This window comes from Euprymna scolopes, chromosome 8 (genome assembly GCF_053919585.1).
Source record: "Euprymna scolopes isolate OS-2025 chromosome 8, ASM5391958v1, whole genome shotgun sequence".
Classification (NCBI taxonomy): Eukaryota; Metazoa; Mollusca; class Cephalopoda; order Sepiida; family Sepiolidae; genus Euprymna; species Euprymna scolopes.
Window position 1 is genome coordinate 62,657,171 of NC_136489.1, and position 26,451 is coordinate 62,683,621.

Consider the following 26,451-nt stretch of genomic DNA (forward strand, 5'->3'; position numbering starts at 1 on the left):
ATGTATATATATATATATGTATATATATGTATATATATGCATATATATACATATATATACATATATATATATATATACATATATATATATGCTAACATTTTATATATTTATTAATTATTACAAAGCTACTAATAATAAAGTAGTCAATTTTGCAAGTTTTCATACGTTCGGGGATATAATCTCTTATTATAATCCCAGTACGTGTTAAAATTGAAATCCATAAGGGTGATTTTTTTCGCATTTCAGAGTGTGATCGTAACATAAAACTGCTAGATATGAGACCGGTGTTCATAATACCTGGAATATTATGCTTTTCTTTGATTACATTTCGAAAACTATGCTTAAAGCTTCTAATTTTTGTCACTTGCGTTTTTATTACCTTTTCATTACATCATTTCCATGTTACAATGCCAGTTTCTCAGCCTTCTAAACTACGACGAAATACATTAGATTAATCTATTCATTTATTGAGAATGAGCACGCAAGAAACAACCATTCACTCAATAATTCCCAGATGTCCTACCACGTATGATATTCAATCATACACATTCGCTTTCTCTCCCTCTCTCTCTCTTTCTCTCTCTCTCTCTTTATATATATATATATATAAATATATACATATATATATATATATAATTTATCTGTTTATCGATAGATATATATGTATATATGTGTAATCATATATCATGTATGTATGCATACAATCACATATGTATGCATATGTATGTGTATATATATTTATGTGTATGCGCGATATATATATATATATAAATATATATATATATATATATATATATATATATATATATATATATATATATATATATATATATATATATATACTTGATGTCGCCTTTGAATATGCCGTCTTTAATGGAACAATATGATCTGGGATTCGATTTCCAGAAGTGTTATCGGCTTCTGATTGGCTAAATGTTTGAGTCAGTTCCGGTTTCGTTTCCTTACATTTAAGACTGAAATCTAACCTATCTGATTTTTATCCTGTTTTATATAAAACAAATCCAATAAATTCAATACGATTAGCATATTACATGTATCTGTATTCTGTGATCAAATAAACCACGTTTAGAAAGTTATTCACAACATCGTTTTTTACGTTGGAAATGACAAAATCTCTCGGTTTAAACAATGTATGCATTATTATATCTTGTACGTTCTTCTTAGTTATCTGTTTAAGTGCAACTTAATAGGGTTTGCCAATGCACCCTTTCGTTTTGTAGGTGAAGCGTTTGATAGTGGGTAAAAGTATAAATATTGTTAGTGAAAGAGGGAGGATGAAATACTTTGTGGTAAAGAAAACAAACGTAGAAAGTCATTGAAAGGGAAATGCGTAAGGTGAAAAGTTATAGAGAAAAGATCTAGGATTATTGTGTAGATATAGAGGGAATATAATGGATAAAAGATTATGCATGATGCAAGACATCTTCGATAATATGTTTTAGTGTTTGTCAGGTTATCTGAAATTACGAAAAATGTTGCATTGGCCACTGTTTGCTGTATCAGTATTGCTAGCTGTATTTTGCTTTCTGCACTTATATATTTTTAATTTAAAAAGAAAATCATTACACTGAAAGAAGACACAAAACGCATACAGATTTAGTAAACTTGTGTTGCATGCCATGTAGGACGTTGTGAGAACTATATTTTACCAGATCTCCGACTTATAAATCTAGAAATAAGAAACACTCCGGAATTCCTTGATACGACTGGTTGATTAAACTTATTGTTGAGTTAATTTTATTAAGTAAAACATCCATTGGATATTAGTTGCATTCATTCAATAGTAGTTACCATTTTATTATGAATAAATACATTTATAGGGCATTTCCTACACTCTAGCACCACTTTTTCACCCTCTGTATTGCCTTGAATAGTCATCGTGCACGTTTAGTGTATTTATCAAGGAATTTTGTAATGATAAAACGATTAAAACCTACCGATAAAAACGTTCATGCTAGCAGCTGGTTCAATTTGATGGACTTTTACAGGCAATGTTTAGAAATGTAAACCTCTTGAATGTAAGCAAAGTTAGTGGTAGTTTTTGCTAATAAGTTCATCGGAACAAAATGAGCAGAACAGTTTCATAATAAAAGAATATCAATAATGATTAGATTTGAACACCTATATATATATATATATATATATATATATATATATATATATATATATATATATATATATATATGTATATAAATTGTAGCCTCTGGTGTTCACGGAGGACAGAGCCCCCATTCGTCCGAGCAGCTAGGTATCCACGTGTTTGTTATAATTCATGTCATGTCCGAATGTTAGGCCGAGGAGTTTGAAAGATGAATTTTTATATTGAAAGATGAATTTTTGTATTGCCATAAGAACTATTTGTTAATAATGTGTGTGTACGATAAGATGAACATGATTAAATATTACCAGCAATTTACTGTCCATTCTTATGGTTTTACTCATTATATTTGATATGCGCGCATTTGTTCTTTCCTTATGTTTATTATAGATGGTTTTGTCATCAGCAAATATTATCATTTCGTTTATAATTTTATTAGGCAGATAATTTATGAATATCAGCAATTAAAATGGTGCAAATATTGGCTTCCGGAGTTACATCTCAATAATAACATGTAGTGCGAACATATACCCATCAACGACATCCAAGAGGTGTTCTTATATTGCATGAATTTGATTTTAATGAATATTCGTCAATAAATAGCATATCATTTCTTTCATGGGAACCCTTCAGGATAGACAATTAAAATACTCAGAACTGAACTTGATGTATGTCTTTCAATTCGGTTTCTGTCTTTATTTCATTCATTTAAAGTAATTAGGAACTATAATTCACGTAATCGTTCAATAATTTTTCAGTTTACGATATGCTTATCTAGCCAGAAAGCCACTGTTATTTTATCTTTGTCTTTACTTCTCAAACTTTATTATGCGTGTTCGTCTGATTTATATAATTCGCATTTTAATAGTAAAACTATTAACTCGTTAAAAATGTGGTATAATATGTACAAGTATTCTAATCGGTGGAAAGTATTCTTTGAAAAAAAAAAAACTTTGATAAAATATTTTTCATATGCTACCCAATTGTCTGAACCAATTAGCAAGCCAATCATAAAGCTCGCTCTATCTCACTTTCTCTATTTCTCTCTCTGCCTTTTTCTTGCTCTCTCTCTCTCTCTCACTCTCTCTCTCTCTCTCTCTATATATATATATATATATATGTGTGTGTATATATATGTGTGTGTGTTTGTGTTCTGTGTATAAATGTGTGTACATATGCGCATTTCGGCATTGATTTTTCTATACATGCACATATACCCCCCCACATATATATATATATATATATATATATATATATATATATATATATATATATATATATATATATAATTAGAGTATGTATTCAGCTTGGTCGATATTAAACATAAACGTATATTACTTTTTAAAAAATACATGAACATCGAAAAGAACCTGAGGCCTGTGAATGCGAGTATTGCGATTTTTCTAAGCAGTTCACTTCTTGTAAGTAAGAAATACTCATGTTGAGATCAAAGCTGTTTACGATAACTATTAGCTTAATCGAACACGATCTCCAGAAGCTTTTTAACCCACTTATTCTTTACATAATGTGAACGATTAGCACATTCGCAGTCGTGTGGCATTTAGCAAACAGAGAAATCCGACGGTCTGTCCAATTTTTTTTTTAATTTTGACCTCTTGGCATCCCTTTTTTCAGATGAAAACAGATTCAAAAGTTTTCCAACTCTGAGTATCTTATATACCAAATGTCACATCTGTACATACAATATTCGTTGAGTATCTTGGTTAAGAAGTATCCTCACAATCTCTAACAATCTCACTTCTATAGATATAGAGATAAATATGATGTGGTTGGTTTTGTTTGATCTATTTTCTTAGGAGCCTGCTCAACAATCTAATGTTGTGCATCAGTCTGAATAATGAGAATAATGCAGTATTAAATCTAATGAATTTATAACGTACGATACTGTTTTTAATATGTCTTATATTCCATATTTTCTCAGTTCGAACTTATCGATAATGGTTTATGTATTCAATTTGTTAGAGTTCGATTATGGGGGAGGCTATGTTTAAATTTGAAACAGGTGGAATTGCAGGTTTTAGTATATTTCTAAAGTCTTTTTAATTATAACGTATGAGATGAACTGTTATTTGATGGAGCTTTGGTGCGTTGGTCACTGAAATGTACAGCGAAGAGGGATACTTGTCCTACGCATGCTGAATTATGTACTTTTGTAAAGACAGGCTCTCTCATTAGTAATTTTACTAGTATACGGTATTAATAAATCTTAGTAAACTAATATTGGAGGTCGGTAATTTCGCATTATTAAGTTAGCAGTTTTAAATTATTTCCAATATAGACTATGTCGAATTTTAAGTATGCGTTTTCATTCATACAAGAAATGTGTTAATATAGTTTTCTTGTTATATTTGTGTAAAGTGTATCTGCTTACAATGAAATACATAAGTATTAATAATATTACCATACTTGTTGTTATTGTTATTCTCTTTGTATTTTATTTTTGTTGTTGCCCTTATTATTATTATTATTATTATTATTATTATTATTATTATTATTATTATTATTATTTTACTTGTGGTTGTTGATGCTGTTCATGTTTTTATTACGGTACAAGAGAGTAGTTAATCTATTTATTCGTTGTGTGGTTTGAGAAGTTATATTAAAGTGAGTTTTATGTCGACAAGTTTCGAATAGAATATGTGATTAGTAAATGGGTTGCGTTTTATTTCTCGGTACTATTGAACCCTACTCAATTATGAAATCATACAACCTTGCATATACAAAATCTTCGTAGTGAAAACATTTTAATAATGAGTTAAATCCGACTAATCTACAAACAAAATCTTCGATCATTACAAGGTTGGAGGGTTATGGTCCTTTTCAAAGCGTCATAAAAACCTCCACTGGTACTGAGGAGGTCGGGTGTGCCACTGTGATACTTGTTTTGTTGTTTAACTTTTTAGATAAGGGGGGTCAAAGTGTATGAAAACATCAGGCAGATTGATGAGGTTCCTGATCATGTAGTCTTGGCATAGGTTCTCATCGTATCGTATTTACTAGAATGATTAAGTTGTAATGAATGATTGGGTAGGGATAGTACTAATTAATAAAGTATGTGGAGAAAAGTAGGACCTTCGAGACGCTTTCGCCATCCGAAACCCAGTGTATACTAATGGGTGTTGCCTACGAGGAAGCTAGTCGTCTGTTGTCAGAAGTCAAATGCCATTTGTAATGGGTATCAAATGTGGTGAATAGCGTTGAAGTACTAGGAAGTTTTGTTATTTTACGGACTATGAGGCACACCAGTGCAATCTCAGATTGTATCCAGTGTAGGAACTTCTAAATAATAATAGTAATACTTTCTTCCTTTTTCTACTACTTCTTTTTCTTCTACTTCATTTTCTGCTTCTTCTTCCTCTTTTTCTTCTTCTTCTTCTTCTTATTATTATTATTAGTAGTAGTAGTAGTTGTAGCAGTAGTAGTAGTTATTGAGGAAGAAAAGTAACAGTAGCATTAGTAAGAGGAGGAAGAAAGCAGAAAGAGGTATAGAAGCATTAGTATTAGTATTTATATTATATCTATGACTTCGTATAGGAGTCATTACCAGGTGTAAAATTGTCTATCCTTGTGATTCCGACGCAAGAATTTTACAAACATTTCTAGCAATCACAGGAGAGTTAGATTCCCGTGGACCATCACCTGATATTATCAGTGAGTAATCCTAAATAATTATCTGTCTGAGAACTCCTGTTTATTTTAATACATTCTTTCACTGATTTACAAATATTTGAGTTCCTGCTCGATCCAATAATAACCGTTTATTTTCTTGAGATTAGATTGACAATAACCACTGGTATTTTTTCATTGAGATTCCATTTTTTCTTCATTTTTTCTTTTTCTTCTCCTTGTTCCTCTTTTTTCTAGTTATTATTATTGGGTCACAAGGAATGTAACATATAGCATGAAAGCACTCTTCTTGAAAACCGAGTGTGGTGCCCCCCCCGAAACTGAGTGACAACAAGTTTCCCCAGGTTTCTAGTACTCTCCACCTCTCGCTTGCCCATGATTTCTCGTTAGCAGCGGCTATTGGTCTTCACTTGAATAAGCCTTCCAAAGTCCCACTTCTATTCGCATTCATCCACCAGAGGCCTGGTCGGCCTTTTCTTCCTCATTGACTCTACATGGTTATTTCGTCTCACCCTTTTTGTGATGGTGCAGTGATGTGGCAATGGGGGATGGGGCTTCGTTAGAGAACGTGTAGATATGCGGCTTCACTGTTCTTGGTTCCATGTACTGTTACCTATTTTACCTTTGATGCAGTTTGTCTGACTCGAGCTTGTTGCTCCTGTGCGTTAGTTTCCACCTTCAAGTTTTTTTCTTAATATCTTAGTTGTTTTCATTAAAGCTCTTCGTTTTTTTCAGTTATTCCTTTGATCCCAATTTCTCCCATTCTTTTTTCAAAGTTTTTCGGTGTTGTCGCTAATGCTCCAACTTTTATAGATATTATTTTGATTTTCTCCTTCTTCCATATCCTTTTTAGTTCTCTAGCTAGCTCTGTGTATCTTCTCCGTTTTTCACCTTTAAAATGTTTTTTGGTATTCAACCTGTGGCCAACTAGAACAGCAAAATCTACGAGTTTACAAGACTTTTCTTTCTTGCTAATTATTACGACATCCGGTCTTCTTGCTTCGATTGGTTTTTCAGTTGTTATGTCCATATCCCATGTGATTCTCGTTTTAAAGTACTGTTGCCGACTTTTCTTTGTACAACTTTTCTGTGCGTTCGAGATGCAGGTGTTTCATAATTTCCAATGTATTACCTTTTCACTTGGTCGTTCTTGTATTTATTTTCGGCCAGTTTGCTGCATTCTCTCATTATATGGTTTATTGTCATGTCTATTTGTCTACAGAGTCTTCCTTTGTTGTTTTCTTGTGTTTTGTCGATCTTTTCTTTATTGTGATTGGTCTATAACGAGTTGTCTTGTGTTGCAATTATTGGAGATTCAGTTTTTCGGCTTATGTGTCCTTTCGCATCCATGTCCATGTGCTATCGTTATTTTTATTTTTTTTCATCCTCATGAATCTTCTACGTGTTTTTCTTTCCCTTTTTCTTATCATTTGTCTCGCTGTTTTCTGTTGTATTCATTTTTCAGTGTCTATCGGTGCTATGATTATCCCTTTAGTGTTTTGCCTTATGTATTGTTCTAGTTCTATTTTGGTGTCTTTCACAAAGGCTTATATACAAACCAATCCTCTCCCACCGTCTTTCCTTTTTATGTAAAGTCGGTCAAAATCGTCCTTCGGGTCTAGTGCGTTATGCATGGTCATAAGTTTTCTGATCTTCTGACCTAGCTGTCTCAATTCTTCTTTAGTCCACCCTATGAATGGTCCAGTGTATCTTACTAGTGATACTACCCCTGTAGTTATTATTTTTATTAGGTTTCTGCTATACGATTCTGTTTCGAGAAATTTTCTACTTCTCGTGGGGCATCCATTTCCAATTCTCTCCTTAAGTTATGTTGCTTTGATGGTGTCTGCTTCCAGTTCTCCTAGGTATTTATAATTGTCTTGTTCCCCTAGTTCCCTCATCCCCTTTTCGTTGTGAAGTTCCATGCCTTCTGTCATCTTTAGTTTTTTTCTTATTTATAACTAACAAGGCCACCTGGCGTTGCTGGGCACCATATAAGACAATGATACCATTTTAAACATGCCTGTTATTTTAAGGATAGAGGAATATTTTATGTCTATGTATCATTTGCCTTCTTGAGCAAAGGAATATTTTACCTATCCTATGACGGTTATTATTTGTACGAAATAATTGTACCTTCCCATATTTTAAATAATTTACATAATTTTCTGTTGTGCTAACTTTTCTGTCTGTCACAGGTAAGAGTTTGTTTGTTTTTATATCAGGGTGTTATAGTGAAGAAGTACTTTTTTCTCAGTTAAAGTCTTACTACCCGAATATATACCATAATTTTCGCTTTTAATAACGTTTATGCACATCGCAGGTATGTTTTCCTTTGTTTATGTTTTTTTTTTCATATGAGTACTGTACTGCATAAGTGCATTATTTCTTGGGTAGGATAATGTACAAGTACGTCATGTCTTAGATAATGATGAACTTACTCGATAATTTTACATAATTTTCTCTTGTGCTAACTTTTCTGTGTGTCACAGGTGAGACTTTGTTTTTACATCAGAGTGCTATAGAAAAAGAAGCACCCTATTTCTCATATAAATATCATACAACTCGAATATATTACATGATTTCGGTTTTGATTACTTTTATGCACGTCGCGAGTAAGATTTCCTTTGTTTTTCATATGGGTACTATACTATACAAATACCTTATTTCTTGGGTAGGATACTGCAGGAGTACCTTATTTCTTGTGTAAAATACTGTATACGTACCTTTTCTCTAATTTTAAAACGAATGAACTCCATAAATTTATGAAATTTTCTGTTCTGCTAAATTTTCGGTACGTAAGACGTAAGAATTTATTTTTTTAATCTGGGTTCTATAGTGAAGAAGCACATTATTTTTCATAGGCAAGTCATACTACTCGAATATTTAACGGGGTTTACGGTTTTAATTACTTATGTACGTCACAGGTAAGATATTCTTTGGGGTTTTTTTCATGTGAGTACTATACTGCAGAAGTACACTGTTTCTGTGGTAGGATACTGCGAAAGTACCTTATTTCTCATATAAAAATGAAACTACTCGATGATTTTACATAAGTCTTTCATATGAGTACTATAACGTACAATTGATTATTATTTGGATAAAATTCCTTGTATGCATAAATGCATTAACCAAGTAAGTGATTTTTGGAATATGACATCTATAGACGGATAAAAACATACATTGCATTTAAATCATAATAATCAGTTAGTTTTGGCGTGGATCCAAAACACAAAAATATATAATTATATACACATAATTAAAATTTATAATGATCGGTTAATTAGTTTAGGAGTGAATCCAATACGTACGAATATACAGACATATACTCATAATTAAAATCCATAATGGTCGGTTAATTACTGTGGGAATTAATTCAATACAGAGGAATATATAATTGTACGCACATAATTAAAATTAATAATGATCGGTTAATAAATGTAGGAGTGAATCCCATAATAGAAATATATAATCATACACACATAATTTAAATTAATATCGATCTGTTAATTAGTTTTGGAGTGAATCCAATAATAGAAATATATAATAATATACACATAAATAACATTCATAATACGTTAAATTCACTACAAAATTCCATTACTGGATCTATTTACGTGATTATTGGAATGTAACAAATAAGCCGATATATCCTGTATATTTATAATGTGACATTTTCGTTATGTACAGCAAAAAAAAACATTTTTCTATATTTTTTTATAAAGGTTTTCATCCATAATTATTACGTTATATTTAAAAGTCAAGAATATCGGAATGTAACAAAAATAAATAAATAAAAACAAGTAATGGTGGAGCTCGAAACTGCAACAGTTGCGTTAATAATCGACGACGTCACCCACTGTACCAATGAGACAACAATGCAAGTACATTTACTTTATAAATAAATCCATGTTACAGATCGTGCGCATGCGCAGAACGACGGCTTGGGCGCTATGCTTGTCAAGTTGTCATTTCTTTCATGTTTGAACCCCTTTTTTTAATCCCTTAACAATCGTTTTAATCGATTAAGCACCTCTAATAAAATTATACACCCCATATGTAATCTTTTGAGCTACTTAACGCCGTCAAGCGGCCATCCATCTAGAAGGAGATACAATTTGAAAAACGGAGACAGACATACACAGGCAGACATAGTTAGATTTCTAGATTAGACTTGTAGTGCGCACTTTTCAAAACTCCATTTGGATATCCTGGCTGAAGATCCTGGTGGTATTTATTAATGTATCTAGTTAATTTTCGATCTTTGAGAAAAGTCTCATTATTATTATTATTATTATTATTATTATTATTATTATTATTATTATTATTATTATTATTATTGTTCTTGTTGGAGGCGGCGGCTCCTCCTCCTCCTCTTCCACCTCCTCTTCCTCCTCCATGGATACGTGGAACACTATTGATGATGAAGATTGCTGAGAATGTGTAGGGCAGTTGGAGAAAAGTATGACTCAATGGAAAACGGTGCTGACAGAAAACAGAGAGGAGATAGGGCAGGTTGTCATTAAACGTGGAATATTTCAAGGAGATTCCTTATCGCTACTTATTTTGTAATGATAATGATGCCACTGAGCATCTTTTAAAGAGAGAAACACTGGGGTATAACTTTTGATCTGGTGACAGACGCCTCAGCCATCTACTCTTTATGAATGATTTGAAAATATTCGGTAGAAATGAAAAGGAAATGGGGAGACTGGTAGAACTTGTGTGGACATACATAGAAGACATTGGGACGGAGTTTGGGATTAGTAAATGCGCGATGCTGGTGATGAAAAGAGGATTAAAGTTCGTTCGAATGGAATAATGTTGCCAAATGGAGAAACCATGAAAGAAATAAAAGATACAGGATATAAGTATAACAGAAATGGTTGATGAAAGATCATGGCAATGCTTAGAGCTGGGTATCTGGCAAAGACTAGTGAAGCTTTTGTTTGTGCAGCACAAGAGCAGGCATTAAGAACACGATTGTTCAAAATAGTGGTTCTAGCGTGTAAGAGGGTTGGGATGAAGTGTGGTGGGAAATGGGTTGAGGAGGTTCCTGATGAAGTGAGAGCAAGTGAGTATAGCAAGGTAGAGGTATGGTGATACAAAAGTGTCATAACGATCAAGCAAGTGGAACATAATCCTCCGGATTTGCTCGTCATTGACAAGGTCTCAAAAACACTGGCAGATTGTAGACTTTTCAGTACCCTGGGACAGGAATGTGAGAGACAAGGAGAATGAGAAGTAGAGCAATTATGCTCCATTGGCCTGGGATATAAGGCGTATACACGGGGTTAAAACACAAATAATCCCGGTCGTAGTTGGTACACTAGTAGTATCAAGTTGTCTGAAAGGACAATTGAAAAAACCACAAATCCCCGATGTATTAGGCGGCTGTCAGACCTCTGCAATTGTAGGTACCACCACCATCCTTAATAAAACCCTTGATCTTTGAAGCTCCTGGTTTTAAGCTGAGATTAAGGAAACCCTCTGGAAATGAATCCTATCCGTTTCCAGAGAGACGTTGATAAACGAAATCAGAATTATTATTATTATTATTATTATTATTATTATTATTATTATTATTATTATTATTATTATTATTTACGCACACGGCGTTTTTCCAAAAGCCATCAGCAGTGATTTCTATGAAAATGGCCTGCGGCATGTCCTGAAATCTGTGTGACAACAAACTTTCTTAAATTTTTAGTAGCCACTTATTTTCGGTAACATTTGCAAATATATTTGCGTTATCGAAACAGCCATTTACCATTAAATTTATGTTGGCAGTCACCATCATTCTTCATTGTAATTTCTGTAGAAACAAGCCTCCCTAATATACCAGCCCTTTTAAGGGAGTTGTTTTACAATTATACAGTTAAAGTCTTGGTTCTATGGGGGGATTTTAGCGTTTTATTCTATTGGAATTCCTGGTTTTATATATCCGCCTAGCTCATGTAGTTCAGGGGCATCAATCATTTAAACTCTTTTTATTCCTAATATTTCAGTAGTTTCACGAGTGTGAGCTGTTGTATTTTCACAGTCGTGTCTCTGATCCAATCGTTTACATTTTTTTGCAACGTTTTATTCTGGGAGTGTTCCTTCTGCTCCTATTATAATTTCTGGTGTCTTTACTTTCTCTACATTCCGTATCTCTTTGAGCTCTCTGGTCAATTTCATGTATTCGCCTCGCAACTCTGTCTCCTTTAATTTTACTCCATGGCCTGCTGGAACTGCGAAATTAATGATCTGGCGCGACTTTTCATTTTTTTCAACCAATATGCTATCGTGTTATGTTGCTTATGTCGGTTAATCTGTGGGTATGTAAATGTCTCGTGGGATTTTTGGAGTTTAATTTTCAAGTACTGCTGCCAGTTCGTACTTTTACCATGTGTCAATGTGTTCAGTTGGCTGCATAATTCCCAGTGTACTGTCTTTCGTATTTGATCGTGTTTGTTTTTATATTCTTTTCTGGCTAATTTGCTGCATTTATTGTTGTTGGTAATTGTTTCGTGTCTTTGTCTACAGAGTCTGCCTTTGCTGTTTTCTAGTGTACCATCGGTGCTTACTTTGATGTGTTTATTTCTATTGGCTTTATTTTGTGCAGCTTTAAATTAAGATTCCCTGGTTTGGTTCCGTTTTGTAGCCATGTCTAAGTTTCCGTTCGTCTCTTCTCTTGCTATCTGTATTAATTGACCGTGTAGCCGTTTCTCTTCTTATTTTTCATTTCTAATAAGCAATTGAGTATTTGTCTTCAGCATCTTTAGTTTTTTTCAGATGCGATAATTATGCTTTTGCGGTTCTGCATTATGTATTTTACTTTTTATTATTATTATTATTATTATTATTATTATTATTATTATTATTATTATTATTATTATTATTATTTATATATATTTTATGTTCTTTCTTTTGCAGCACATAAGAATCAGCAGGTTTTATCATCTATTTGACTGGATATATAAAACACAAGGTAAACCATCCATTAATTCTTACAAAACAACAAGTAGCAAACCCATACTATTATTAGATAACGTATTTCTTTGAAGTAATAATTTATATATCTAATAACATCAAACTCTCTCCCAAATAGGAAGCTTGTTGCAGTGCAATAGGAAGCAATAAGCAATAACCATAAAACTTGTCGCATTATCCGATCGGCCTGATATCCGGGACGCGTTTAATCGAGCGTTGGGTCCGCTGTACTAGATACCCCAATAATTGGCAGCAGTCCTATATATATATATATATATATATATATATATATATATATATATATATATATATATATATATATATGTGGGGGTGTTTATATATATATGTATGTGTGTGTTTGTGCTTGGGGGTATGTGTGTGCCTGTGTCTCTGTGTGTGCCTGTGTCTCTGTGTTTATATATATATATATATATATATATATATATATATATATATATGCTTATTTACATAGATGTCCACGGTGCTGTTTTGTGGTGATAATGACGGCATAGGAACGCTGATATTTTATGACTCACTGATTCTTGGTGAGAGAGTCGCCTATAAATGCATTAAGGGACGTTTTTTTATTCATTTATTCATTTATTTACGCGTCTTTACTTATTGAGATTGCATTTATATTAGTCCCCGATTACAGAGAAACTGATCTGAAATATTTTCTATACCCCACGACTTCTGAAATATTTTCATCGCCTAAATATAATTTTATGACTTATTGACTTTTGGAATGATTAGAAAACGCATACACTTAGACGTACACCTTCACACACACAAATATATTATTATTATTATTATTATTATTATTATTATTATTATTATTATTATTATTATTATTATCATTATTATTATTATTATTATTATTATTATTATTATTATTATTATTATTATTATTATTGATAAGTATGACTACTTCATACAATATCAATTTAAACAAACTATTATTGTAAGTATTAAATAAAAACGACTTTATTCTCTGGATGATCGTTACTAAGACGATATTAATGAAAATTTTTTCAATGTCCATATATAATAATAGTATTACTTGATAATGCAGTAATCGGAAAAGATAAGGGACTAAGGAGATATGAAAGCCAACGTCTAAAGATCATAATGCCAATGAAAGTTAAGAGGCAATGGGACATCATAAGGGAAAACCATATCGAATGTACAACAATAGAAAACAAATATAGCACAAAACATATTTAAAGTAAAAGTGTTTTTTTACAAATATATATCCTAGCAGGGAAACCTGACGTGGTTCAAGATTGGAGAAATACCAACAAATGTTCCACAGCATCCATCCTTTCCACAACTTCCATTTTTGATTGCCACCGAAATCGGTAAAATCGTCTATTTTTTAACAAATCACATAATTGCTTCCAGTCTATTAGGAGAAAGCGACACATTCCTTCCCGCAGCGATTTAATCCATGTTGCATTGTAGTCTACTTACCATTGTATAGAATCGACTGTTGATTTTATAGAAGTATATGTAATTAATGGCATCATATAAAGTTAAAATTAAAAAAAAAGCATCATATAAAGTTAAAAAGTAAAAAAAAAAGTGGCATTGATCAGTTGTGATTTAAACAAAAACATTTATTTCGAACGCCCCCTGTCTTATCAACCAACCAACTGATGATTTTATGAAATATATTTTCTTATTATAACATCAATTAAAGATAACGTACAATGGGCAAGTCACACGGTTCAGTCGTGACCAAAGTTTGCCAGTTTACAGGTTGCCCCTCTCGGCGTTACTGACAAAACCCAAACGGAAATGCAAGCCAATGTCGTCGGAGCCCACATAGCTTCTGAAGTTACTGCAAAGATGTTGAATCAGATATTTATTAAGGCTTACTCTTATGGATTTTGGCTTTGCAAAGGCCTTCACAAGGTAGTAGAAGTATTTCTTCATGACTTCTCCATGGGTGGGAATTGGGTCATGATGATGATGATGATGATGATGATGATGATGATGATGATGATGATGATGATGATGATGATGATGATGACGCACACGCAAATAAGGTTATACATAAAGAAAAAAAACGATATATGTAAGAGACAATATTCAGTCCTTGGTGAAATTGTAAAGAAATAGTCCGTTTAATACGCGTCAAATATTTCATAGCAATGATGGTAAAGATGATAATGATTATGATATACACGTACGTCAATTTATACATGAATAAAAAACAATCAAAATGTGTAGCGAGACAGTTCCATCGCCATTTTTGTGAAAACAGAGTCCATTAAAAAAACGCCAGGGCATTTTATTGCGACGATGATGATGATGGACAAGCAAATAAATTTATACCTAAGTAAAAACGAAGCATATCTACATATAGAAATATGAATATGAACAGATGTTTCATTATATATAATCGTGCACACACATTAATATACATAGATGCATGCATACACACATATACATGTGTATAAACATGCACTCAACATGAAAAAAAACACAATCGGACACAATAAGAAAATTATGTGTACAAACATATAATGAATACGCAATCATCAGTGTATGAAATTGAACCAAGTTTCAAAATAATATTTAGCAATGTAGTGTGATACTTAACTCATACAACATTATCTATTAACAATGTAATAAAAGAATAAAAATATATGTTATGAGTAACATATATAGGGTACCACTTTAAAAGCATAATTATAGAGTGATACAGAAAACAACGTTAAGCGAAAATTGACGACTTAACATGAATTCAAATAGAAGCTTAGTAGATGTTTAAGAGAACCATAATATATTCTCCTTTAAATATATTTTGGTTTACTTAACTTCATTAGTGTGTTACGCAATTGTTCAGCAAAAGAAATGTAAATTATGCGAAGGACGAATACAGACACTGAAGGAAGAGTATTTAGTACTTTGGTATGGTATTCAACGTCTAGATCACAAAACAGAAAAAAATTAAAGGTTTCTAAAATCAGCGGAAACGTACATGATGTAAGGAATATTGTGATTTACAGTATTGATTGCAACATTCATTGATGAGTTATATATATATTATAACTACATAATATATAAACATATATATAAATATATATGTATAATATATATATATATATATATATATATATATATATATATATATATATATATATATATATTGTAAATCCCAAATACATAGCAAATGTTTTTCTACGGTTTATGGAATTACTAAATGCATTACCTGTCCCTGGTAACTTTGTCATACTCATTTGCCCGCACTCTTCAGAATGTGAAACAAGATTAAATCACCTGAATGTAACAAAAGTCATAGAACAAGTTTTGGAAAAATGTTTTTTGACTTTTGGTTGCGGCTCCAATGCAAAAATATTTTCCCGGTGTGCGAAATCCAAACGTCACCTCAATATATCAATTGTTAAATGCATGATCAGAAGTACTGATGGGTACCGCTAGATTATATGGATGAAGAACAACCACTAGGTTTCATTGTATATGACCTATCAACCAAATCCATAAAGACCACGCAGCGCTTAGAAAAGATTACCAGAAAAATTGGAGCAAACTGTGTTTAATCAGACATGCTTAAATATTGACTTGTTGCTAAAGTATTCCAATACATACACACACGCGCGCGCGCACACACACCTATATATATATATATATATATATATATATATATATATATATATATATATATATATACTAGCATGACTGCCCCGCGTTGCCCGGATGTTTGGAGATGTGTGTTGAGCAAAAAAAAAAAAAAGTGGGAGTAGGAAGGCAGGTTCGAACCCGTATTGCGAAGGAGGTAAAGAACGGGAAAACGTGACGTCTTTTCTGTTATAGCACCACCACCAAACCGGAAGTCGCGTAGGTTAAAATGTGCGCTGAACAATCGAAAAGAGGGGATGACTTCGAAAGTATCGGTGAAAAAAGCGACCAATCCCTGTACAAAGTGTCTAGTTGAGGGTGAATATATTAATGTTTTTGGCCAATTTTTCGGTATTTGTCGTCTGAAGGGTCGGGCTTCAAAACAGTACTGATCTTGTGAAAATCCGTCGCCTTTGTCGAAAGTTTTAGGCAGACATGAAAACATACATACTTTTATATATTTATATATGTGTAGCTCAAATTTTCGACCCAAACCGATTAAAAAGGTTCCTATGTCTGAATACCCTTTATTTCAAATTTCGAATATTTAGACCAGAAATTGTCTGAGTAATTTGGTAGAGACCGCAGAGGTCAATTTTTTTTTTAATTTTGACCCCTATTATAACCGCTTAACATTTTTTTTTGTTTTGGGGTCAAATTGAGTTATTGATTTAGATCCATGTCCAAGAAAACTATATCTAAAATGTTAATTTTTTGTACCCAAGATTGCCGCAGGAGTTGGGTAGAATTCTGAAAGGTGAAATCGTTGAACTTTCACCGCTTAAAAGCCAAATGTCTGGCCAAAAATGGATTACAAAGATTTTTCCAATCTCAGTACCATGTATATGATATTTCGAATCTGTAAACTGAAAATTGACAGAGTTATTATGTGGGTAAATGTATACAGACAGACACCCACTTTCACTTATATATATATATATATATATATATATATATATATATATATATATATATATATATATATATATATATACGAACATTTTAGCCCGGCGTTACCCGGGTGTTGGGACGTGTATGTTGAGCAAAAAAATGTGAAATCACACAAAGTAGTCCCAAGGTCTAGGGGTTTATGCCATGCGAATGGTAAATTTGCTGCAGGTTTGATTATCAGATTCGTTATCAGTGACCTCGACTACCCCTATAAAACCAAATTATTCTGATCAATGTTCTGTTGTAAAATAAGGTAACATTTATCGAATGTATTTTTTTGTGACATAACAGAAACAATTCTATCAAAGTATATTCAAATGAACAAAGAATATAGATAGCTTTCTATGAGTGCTTCTGGTTATAATTGTCTAATTTGGAAAAAAACTGATAGCCATTGCATTTTTCATAAGTATATGTAAATGTGCACGGAACAGACACCATAATAGTTAAATTAAACTCAAATTTTGATATATCTTTTAATTTACACGAGAAAAAAAGAAGCACTTGGGGCGCTGAAAACGTACACACTAAAACAATACGTTTTGCTGTCGCGTAAATCTCCGTTATAAGAAAAAAACCCCTTATGGTTGTCAACAGGTTAAAGTAGATTTATTTGTAAGAAAATTGAGTTATAATAACTTAAACGTTATACGGAAATGAACGATGTAAAAAAAGGCAGAAAGTATTAATAATTGTTTACTTGGATAATTTAAACGCAAAAAAAAATATTGCGGATGTTGAAAACGTACACAGTAAAACAGTACGCTTTATTATCACGTTAATTATTTAGTATAATATATATCGTATATATGAAACAGGTCGATGATTATGCGTACTATTTTTAATTACGTTTTACGTTTGCTTCCCATATCTTGAAGTTTTTTTTTTTTATTAAATATTCGCTTTTCTAAGGACGTCTGTTTGTTTGATTGAAACAAGTCCAGCGATTTGTGAGTATTTGTTTACGCTGTTATGGGTGTCTGCTTATGTACGAATGCGCAACCGGAAGTCATAAACAAGATGTTAGATTACAACACCCGTTACAAGGTCATTTTAGTTTTATAATTATATAGAGTGTTTGGTTATCCGTTTCTTACACTGTATTTAGTAGATTTCTTTGGACATGTAAACTATAAGTACGCCGATATAATTCATTAGTTGTTTTATTTTAATATTCTTCTCCAGAATGCATCATATGTTCTTATTTCCAACGTCGATGCCAGGGAGAAAGGGGGTATGGTGTTAGCGAAAAATACTTACAAATAATGTCCTCATTTAATTGCTCTCGAAGAGGGCAGAGTTAGTCAGACACGACCAAATTTCCATGTGAGCTAAATCCATCATCTATACATTATCTGCTCCTTTTTGTTTGTTTATAAAATTTAATCGGTGTTCCCCAGGATTTATTATACTAGATATACAATAGCAAGTGTTTTTAGTTGCCTTCGAAACAGATTTTCTGTATAATTTATTTAATATCTTAAATTAAAAATGGTCACGTCGTAAAACGTGACCAAGCGTCGTTACAACCCCCCTAAAAAAATTGAGACCTAATTTTGGGGGGTCTAATGTGTTTAAAGAGTCTCATAAATAATATGAAAGAAGAAATTTGGAAAAAAAGATAACCTTTTAGCGTGGGGAACACTTTTATAAAAATTTAACGTAAAATGAGAACCCACTTTTTGGCTACATAGCGTTCCACGAGTCTTGTCTTCGTTAGCGTTTTTCAGGTTTGGCCACTGAGAGGTGGGAACATGACAAATACAATTTCTTTGTTTTTTGGGGGTAATGGTGGCGGGAATTACATTTCAGGCATAAAATAACGATAAATTTAATTATTATTTCATTTAATTGTTATTGAAATTCATTTTTGGTAGATTTTATTTTCGATCGCACGGGCATTCGCAGCAATTTTTATTGAAACAAAACTTGTAATGATTTACTTTTAATTTTTTTTTTTTTGTTGGAGGTGGGGTCCTTCCGAGTGCTAAGTATCCGGAGAATCGTTTCTTCTCTTTGTAACCATTCTATCGAAATATCTGGTAGAGAGGGTATTACATATTTTTCTTTTTTTTGGGGGGGGCGATTACATTTGCATGGTTTTATCCGTACTTTTATTTTTTATGGGGGTATCCATATTTCCCATGAGGAAAATGATTAGTATACAGGTGTGCTTCAAACGGCACTTCATGTTAACCCAGGAAAAACCGGGTAGCCATGCTATATATATATATATATATATATATATATATATATACATATATATATATATATATATACATCTACTATATATAATATACTATAAATATGTATATATATGCATGACACATACATATATACTGTATACATATATTTATAATATATATATATATATGTATATACTATATATACACTATAAATATTATACATATTTTATTTATTCATACTTTCCTTCTCTCTCTCTATCTCGCTCTCTCTCTCTCTCTTTATATATATATATATATATATATATATATATATAGTCCTGGTCCAAATCATAAGACCACTAAGAAGTAAACGTTTACGTATATTAACGAATTTTTAATCAAACAAATGGTTGAAACCATTGCCAAAAGGAAAATATGATGAAAAAAATCATTCAAAACTTTAACCCTGATCTAATAATTATTCTTTAAAAAACAAACATTTTCACCTGGTCAAAATTTTAAGACCACTAATAATTTATCTAACAAAATGCAATTATAAATTACTAAAAAGGAGCTCAGTATTTAGTATAGCCTCCATTATTACGAATTTCTTCAAAAGTTTCTTCGGCATGCTTGCGACAAAGTTTTTCATCAGTTGCGAAGGAATTCTATCCCATGTACTGAAAACTGAATCAGAAAGTTCCTTTATCGAATCATACTGGGTCCCATCCTCGAACACTCTTTTGTCATCCATCCCCAAAGATTTTCAATGGGATTGACGTCCGGCGAACATGCTGGATGATCTAACAATTCTATATTATTTGAAGAAAAGTATTCTCGTGCTTGTCGAGAAGTGTGTATCGCAGCGTTGTCTTGCTGGAAAATCCAATTTCTTCCACACAGACGTGGAATTTCAGTCCTGATAGAAGGATTTTTAAGCATTGAAATGTACTTCAATGATGTTTGCCGGCCTTTCACTACTTTAAACTTAAGGGTCCGAGCTGACGAGAAAGCACTCCAGATTATTAAAGACTCTCCTCCACTATGCCGAGTTGAAAAAATCTCTTTGGACAAATTTTTATCATGCCAATAGTGTTGAAATCCACCTGGACCATTCAGATCAAACTTTATCTCATCGGAAAAATTACATTTTCCCACTTTTCTTAATCCCAAGTCTGGTATTTGGCGGCATATTTAAGTCGGTTAGTTTTGTGCTATTCTAAGAAGATGTGGTTTCTGCAGTCGCTTTAAATGATTAAAACCTTTCATTTTCAGATGCATTCTGATGGTTTTAGGACTACATTCTGCTGCGGTTTGGCTTTTCAATTGACTTTAGCTCATACTGGAGTTTTGTTTTAAACTTCTTCTAATACGGCGATCCAGTGATGGGGTTATTTTTTTTTTTTTTGCTCGACCTGGACTCTTTTTGTGCCCATATTGATCTGGATGTCTTTAAAAATTTGTGATGACCGTTTTGCTACGATTCAATTCGTTTGCAATGGATCTATGGTTGAGCCCACCCCTATTAAGCGCAAATATCCTTCCTTTCTTAATCTCTGATAATGATTTCCCTTTTGCAATTTATAATTTAGTAAGATGTTTTTTATCCACTAGCAAGTTTCTTTTAGTAACATAAAAAGCTTTTCGCATTCATTTTTTTCAAAACTAGCCGAATTTATTGAAGTGGTCTTATCATTTTGACCAGGTAAAAATGTGTTTTTTTTTCTTTATAATTATTAGATCAGGATTAAGGTTTCGAATGAAGCAGATTTCATTTTTTCCATCATATTTGCCCTTTTGGCAATTGTTTCAACCATTTGTTTGATTAAAAATTCGATATTATGCATGTAAGCTTACTTTCTTAAGTGGGCTTATGATTTTGACCAGGACTATATATATATATATATATATATATATATATATATATATATATATATATATATATATATATATATATATATATATATATATATATATATATTTAAGTAAATATTTTAAACAAGTTGGACGTATTATATTTTATGCAGATTTTGAATGCATTATCATATAATTAATCCTCTGTTGATTAATTATTATTACGAGTAAAATTTGCCCGGTAAACTTGTTACAAAAAGAAAATTACAAATTAAAAATAATAATGATAATATCGTTCATCAAATTCCGTCTGTGTTTGGAAGAGCTTATATTTGGACTTTACTACGAATGCCCTGAAAAAGACACTTCTGATGTATGTTTTTTTTTTTTTACAACATGCGAAACAATGAAAGATTAGCGGTGATTTTAAATGGTACATCTATTTTTATCCTAAATTGAACTCATTAATATGATTTTTTAAAATAAAATAGTACGGTACGCCCAGGATTGAGAGTGGGATCATTCGATGTGTAGTCGAATTCTATACCATACATCTGTATCTCCAGATGACAATAAATCTGTTTTTAAGAGGAAATGATTGGCTGAGGGCTTGTTTTATTTTTTGGGGCCGGTGTAACGTAACATATGTCCATGTGAAATTCTATATTTAAAGACTATTGTTAAGATCAGATTTTCGATACTTATCGAGTGAATTTCTATACAAAACATATCTAAGAACACTGCCAGACATTTGAAGTACGTTTATGTGAAATTGGTAAAGGTAGGCTCAGACGTATCGGAACCTATATGGACGAAACTAGCACACCCATACACAAAGTGATTTTATATAAGAGAAGAGATAAATAGTGAATTACTGAGGCAACCTGTGGATATTAGAGCCTAGAAATGCGTATGCTGTTAGCAATTCAACGGGTGTTTTCTTTGTATCTGAAAAGCTTAGAAAAAATTATCATTCATTTTCATTTTTATTACAAGTCATCGTATTATTTCTGAATTCTCTTATTTAAACACTAAGCCTAGGGATGAGTTCAATTAAGTAATAATTTCTTATTGTGTAAGATCATCCAGTCATTACTACGATACTGTGCATCATGGATTTGTCTTCAATTTTCAAAGAAGTAATGATGTTTAGCTTCACTCTATGAATTCGTCTCTTTTAGTTTTATATGAAAGTCATAATAAAACATTCGCCGTAATAAATGGATGAACAATGCTATCAGGATTTCGGATTTCATATTTTTATGTAATTCACATTTTTTTATGAATTGTAAAATTACTTTAGATAAAAAATGACAAGAATCACGTCTCGTATTTTGTAATTGTGTGTGCTCAACCAATGAGAGACGAAAGCAGAGATCGTCCAATCAGCGACAAGATTGCCTCAACGTAACTCATTATTTAAAACGCATACTCCTATGTGATACTTTTAAATAGGCTCAAGTACATGTTAACGTATTGTATTTTGTGAGTCTCTCTAATTAACCACCAGGACTGATTCTAGAATTCAATAGTGATTTCTAGACTAATTTAAATTAAGTAAACGTAGGAGGCATTTAAGAGAAAATATAATTGGTTTATGTTTTCCTAAGGATTGTTTGAATCTCTTTACGCTGAAAAATGATTTCAAAGGAACATTTAAAATGTCTTATTAATTATCATCTTTCCGATGGTTATTCCCCCATCTCTATGTTAAAAAAAATGTAATAAAAATACATACATATTATTTATTTAATTGGAATTCATTACTGAGATGACAGTTATTTATTCATTTATTTATCGCGGACTATTATCCTCATCTTTTTTTTAGTCGTTGTTTCACGACATTTCGGCCAACTATCCCTTTGACCCCCGTCAGCTTGTTGCCGCGACGGAATAGGAACTCCGAATCTGAGGATGCAGTAAGGAAATTCTGAGTTCCTATCCCGTCGCTTTAACCACCTGAGGAGGGGCAGAGGAATAGTTGGCCGAAACGTCGTGAATCAACGACTAAGAAAAATATGAGGATAATAGTCCGCAATAAATAAATGATTACATTACACACGTAATCATTTAATGAGAGTTTTTAATTAGATAACGTATTAATCTCTATTAAGGAATTTAAGCTCTGCTCACGTTTGACTGTTTTCCTAATACACGCTAGTTACGCCTGAGTTTGCTAATGAACTACTGATTGGTACACTATGCTTAGACGCTCTCTAAACCTTACCATTTAAATGAGAAAACCTTTTAGTAGTGTATTATCATGACAACAAATCACTGCACTTTATCTAAATATATGAGTTCATGACTCAGTAAATTTTATAACAACGAAATGATATTATAGCAGATCTTGAATACAGTATAAGGCATATAATATACATATATTTTCATTAATATTTAGATCAAGGGTCTCATAAGCGCATATTCTATAAATAATATAGTTTCGATTTAATGAAGATATATACAGCAGAACATGAGTATCAATAGATATAAATACATGTGTGGAATTATTGTCACAATTTTATAGGAAGGATAGATGAAATGAAGATAAATGGATAACAAAATAAAAATAAAAATAAATAAATTGGAGAGAGGTGAGGTTAGCTCGAACGGCAGGCGACGTTTGAGCAATTCTAATGTTTCCATTAACATAATAAAAACTGGCACTTTGGCATATACTCTATAAATATGCCATCTTTATAAAAATGTATCAAAGTAATAATTTGAATTAGAAAAATACTTATTTCATCTTCAGCGAAATTTATTAATCGAGCGGCTCTGCCCGAATTTCACACTTTTTACAGCCATGTCCGTATATACAATTGAAATCTCTCAGTGGAATACCCAGCGTTTACTTTTGTTTCCACCAAACTAATTAACTCTGGTATCCTATATTCCTTTCCCTGCAACTGGCAGCTCTTGGATGTTTGCTTTCCGCATATTTTCATACAATTATTCTGGCAATATCTTATATGCCAGGTTGGCTTTGTGGGTTTAATAAATCCGAATGGTAATGTAGGAAGCTTAGCTTTTAGGTGGTTCAGCTGTATAATATTATAAAACCATGTAATGCACGGATATTATCCTATTATTATAATCGATAAGTTTTTGAAGCTAAAAACTATATGGATGAAGACTTAGTATACTATTTAGTTGAGTGGGCACATTTGGACCAAACAAAAACGATTTTGTCTAAGCTGCTCTAATTCAAAACTAAACAATTAAATGTAATATTAACGTAAACAAATAACGCCAGAAACGATAACATTTTCACTCTATCTAAATCACACGTGTCTACACATATGCGAGCGTGTAACTCGTCTGAAGAACGGGCAATTGGTCTTTAACTTAAATTAAAGCCCACCACAACTTCTTCCCAAATTTACTTTTGCAAATAGAAGCCGCATGCGATTATTTGAAAATCCTAAATTCCCGTGTCCTAGATTTCATAAAAGAATAGATCATTCAGAGTATGTCGGCTTAATCCTATTCCTGCTGTAATCATAAATAATTGTTCCGTTTATCTTAAAACTTTACACAAATATTTCATTTTTAGTTGTTGATCTACTCCACATAGTTATCTGCTCTAAAAATATGTAACAATTGTGTCTAAGGTGATGACACGCAAAATAATCACTGCATTAGTTTCCTTTCTCGGATAAAATATTTGATTAATTAATTAATCAAGCCTTACTTGCACGATTTCTAAATGCATAATACCTTTCTAAGAGATGGCGGTAATATAAGCAAGACCGTATCACTGCAGGTATCATGCAGATCATTTCTGAACGCATCTGACAAAGCATATGAAACTACGCCAGTAGTCTTTTATATATCCAAATGTTCACAATTTCTTGCATGAAGATTCTTCCATGAAAATCATGCATACGGCATTATTAGACTCATACTTAATATAATCAGATAATTTTAGACGAAAGAAAATACTGGTCGTCCACAATGGACATACATCCAGGGCACATGATACAAAGACGGGTGTGCCTCAAAGAACAGCTTCGAATTTATTCAATCGCTAGAAAACTTCTCATACGTATCAATGTCGTTTGTTTTTACAAATCCATCGTTCGCAAATACACAGAATAAATTTGCTACATATAAAATAGTGGATTTACCAGAAATCTCTCACTATTAAACAGTTTACAAAAACGTCTTCAGTCTAATATGTTTTACACTCACAAATACATTTCATAGTCGCAATATATAAGTTATCTGCTGTTTTCTAATCCTTTTAACGTGTTATGACGATGTCTTAATTCATGTACCTAATTCGTTAGTAAACACCGATTAATCCCAAAAGCAACAAAAGCATACGCTTTACCGGAAACAATGTTGAAAGTATTTTAACTCTAATACTTTCTGTCCTCCGAAATGCTAAACATTGGTATTAATAAAAGGATTCATGCTCGTCTTACTGTAACTACATATTTTTTTAAATTTGATATTAATAGGCATCTGGTTACTCAGCTTTGTACGTAGAGCGCCCATATAGGTATACGTTCTAATAGGAACGGCTTACGTCTAAGTAAAAATGTGCCTTGGCAATGATGAATAAAAGTAATATAATAATTATGCCCGTTTGGCTTTCTAAAACTGAATATATATTAAAGCCGAAATTATTGGCACCCTTTCAAGTTTTGCTTTTTGGAGAGAAAAAAACATAGGAAACCGCATGTTTTGGGGTTGCTTTTCGGCCAATGGCAGCGAAAAACTTGTTACTGTGGATGACATCATGAGGAAAAATCAATACATTAAAATATTGACTGAAAATCTGAAACCTTCTGCAGTAGCCCTTAGTCTTGTAACCAACTGGGTCTTCCAACAGAACAATGATCCAAAACATACGGCAAAATCGGTAAAGAATTTGCTTTTGGATAATGTAATAAACGTTCTGAAGTGGCCAAGCCAAAGTCCGGACTTGAATCCAATGGAAAACTTGTGGGATGTGGTGAAGGCGAACGTGAAAAGAAGGAAATCAAGGAACCTGAGAGAATTAGAAGATATCGCCAAGGAAGAATAATTTAATATTCCTGCTGATGTGCGTAGGAATTTAGTAATGTCGTATAGAAAACGCCTGAA

The 26,451-nt window shown here is 32.3% G+C and overlaps 1 protein-coding gene across 3 annotated transcripts in view; it reads left to right on the top strand.

Moving 5' to 3' along the window:
* Positions 1-26,451, top strand: part of LOC145283593 (5-hydroxytryptamine receptor 1D-like) — a 1,014,695-nt gene that overhangs the window by 619,837 nt on the left and 368,407 nt on the right. For 2 of the 3 annotated variants that reach the window (XM_080132521.1, XM_080132520.1), the window contains one exon: positions 12,686-12,740. The exons of the other annotated variant lie outside the window; for it this stretch is intronic. The gene's annotated coding sequence lies outside the window, so the exon portion shown is untranslated. The remainder of the gene's footprint in view (positions 1-12,685; positions 12,741-26,451) is intronic. 3 annotated transcript variants of the gene reach the window in all.